The sequence below is a fragment of the Arachis duranensis genome, chromosome 6 (genome assembly GCF_000817695.3).
Source record: "Arachis duranensis cultivar V14167 chromosome 6, aradu.V14167.gnm2.J7QH, whole genome shotgun sequence".
Classification (NCBI taxonomy): Eukaryota; Viridiplantae; Streptophyta; class Magnoliopsida; order Fabales; family Fabaceae; genus Arachis; species Arachis duranensis.
In genome coordinates, this window is record NC_029777.3 from 45,428,755 (window position 1) to 45,431,745 (window position 2,991).

Consider the following 2,991-nt stretch of genomic DNA (forward strand, 5'->3'; position numbering starts at 1 on the left):
TCTTTCCTTGGGAGTTGGCTAGGACTTGTGGCTCAAGTCAATTCATCCACTTGACTTTCCTTTATTTAGTAAGGGTTAACTAAGTGGTAGCAATGAACAATTCTCATCACAATTGAGAAGGATAACTAGGATAGGACTTCTAATTTTCATACCTTGCCAAGAGCCTTTTATAGTTGTTAGTTTACTTTCTTGCCATTTATCTTTCATGCCTCTTATCAAAACCCCAAAAAAATAACTCAACCAATAACAAAACACTTCATTACAATTCCTAGGGAGAACGACCCGAGGTTTGAATACTTCGGTTTATAAATTTTAGGGGTTTGTACTAGTGACAAACAACTTTTTGTATGAAAGGATTATTGTTTGGTTTAGAAACTATACTTTACAACGAGATTTCATTAATGAAATTCTAAACTTTCAAAAATTCAATCATCAAAATGGCGCCGTTGCCGGGGAATTGCAATGGTGTTATGTTATTGGTTATTGTATATATGTGAATATTGTGAATAGCTTGATTTTTGGATTGCTTGTTGGTTTTTGCTAGTCTTAGTATTCGGTTTCATTATTTCTTATTAGTTTTTTGTTTCTTATTTTCTCTTGCTACCATGAATTCTCACTTTGGCTATGAGTGTAGTTACAACTATGTTGTAGGTGATGGGAACCTTGATGAGAATGTGTATCAAGGATGGAACAATCAAAGGTGGGAGGAACCATATGCATATGATCAATCTTCATGGCAACAACCTCCACCAATGCACTATGAAGAAGAGCCATTCCATGATGCATACCAATCCGATGGCTATGGTGAATCACCTTGTGACTTTCAAGAGCCACCACCATATGCCTATGAATCATATCCTCAACATAGCCCTCAACCACACACTCACAAGCCCATTTTCACCAACCACCTTCATATGACCCTAACCCATATCCACCATTCCAACAACCATATGAGCCATATGAACCACATATAGAGCCACCACCACTCCAACATCAACATTTTCAAGAGCCACCCCCTCCATATTATTACCAAGATGAAGCACCTCCAACATATGAAAATTTTCAACCACAAGATGAATTCTACCTTCCACCACAAGCTCACATGGAAGAATATTCATGTCCATCGATCCAAGACCCATATGATCCTTATCATGATATCCAAGCGGATCAAGAGTCAAGGGATCATCTCAAGGAAGTATTGGATCAATTTCAAGCAACCATGGAGTGTGTTGTGCAACAAGTGGAAAGAGTAGAAAACATTGAACCACCACAACTCTACCAAGAAGAACCACCTTCCTACTATGAACCCTTTCCCCAAAATGAGGAACCCTTCTACCCACCCCAATCTCTAATGGATGAAACCCTTGGTGTTCTTGTTCAAGGGCAAGAAGAGATGAAAAGGGATGTGCAAAATTTCATGGCCGCCTTGGATGCGGTAACAAATCAATTAGCCTCCCAATGCTTGAACACTCAAGGAACTCTCATGGCTATATGTGGAGAATCAAATGAAGAACATAGCATGAAGGAGAGATTGGAAACTCTGATGGGAAATGAGCGAAGTTGCTTTGTATTGGAACAATTGGAGGAAGCTTTAATTGTTGAAAACAAGGAAGAAGTAGTAGAAGACTTAGGAGATGCGGAGCCTCCATGGGAACATAGAGTTGAAGAAAACCCCTCCAAGATGATTGAAATTGATGCTAGGGAGGAAAGTGCACACCTTCCAAGGCTTCTTCCATATGAAGACTTGGAGAGAATGAAGCAAGAATGGAGTCCCCTTGGTGATGAAGATCAAGCATCAAGTCTTAGTGGTAAAGAATCCTTTGAGCATGAAGAACCTTCTCCCGGTGCATTTGAAAATGTTGTGGAGGTAAACTTCTTTCACCCTCCTAATTCGAGTTTGATTAAGGGAAAAGGCTTAGATAGTATCAATGAACAAGGGATTGAATTAGAGAAATCTTGTGAAGAGGTGGAAGTCCTTAGAAATAGAAGGATGGGAGTGGAATACGCTTTGTCAAGATCGATTGTTATTCCCCTTGAATATGGTTTGCTTGAAACGGATGGCCAACTTAGGGAAGTTTATGGGATGAAGCGTAAGCGGAAAAGGTTTTGTGGTGGGTGTTGCAAATCAAGACTCATTATGGTTGATGCATTAAACATGAGATATAAAGGTTGGAGTAGTGCTCAAATAGATGGGTCTAGGAGGATTGTTGGCCACTATATAGAGAATTCACCTTACTCACCACCCACATGGATTAATGATAATCAACTTGGAGATGGGTGTGAAGACAAAATTTGGGATCCGGGAACACATGAGGATCAACATTGGGAGCCCATGGTTTGTGAAGAACTCCATCAAAGCTTGGAGATATTAATCTTGAATGATGGAGCTTATTGGAAGTCCAAGCATTGGTGGAAGTTCCAAGATGAGTACAAGCACAAGCTACCTTGAGAGGAGCTCCCCATAAGTCCAACTTAAGGACAATAAACAAAAGTGCTAGGTGGGAGACACCCCACCATGGTAAAATCCTTTCATTTTCTCTCTTGTACATATTGGTAGAATTAGTTTAATTTCTTGTTTTGATTGTTTTAATGAGTCTAATTGGTAGTTTAGTATATTAAATAAGGTTTTATGGTCTTTTGGTAGCTGTTTGGAGGTTTGGAATGCTTGGATTGGTGCAAAAACATAGCAAAAATTTAAAAAAAAAAAATAAAATAATAAGAGCACCATCCACGCGTACGCGCACTACGTGCGTACGCGTGCATCAAGCGTTTTTGACCATCCACGCGAGCGCGCCATGCACGCGTACGCGTGGATTGAGAAGTTCCACCTTCCATACCTTGACCCGAGAGTTAGGCCTGTACTGTGCGGAAATTGGGCCTGAGGCACAAACCTATTTGCGCGCTCGCGCACATGACGCGTACGCGCCACTCTCGAAATAAACCATCCGCGCGTGCGCGCCATGCGTGCGTACGCGTGGATGTCCTTCCTTC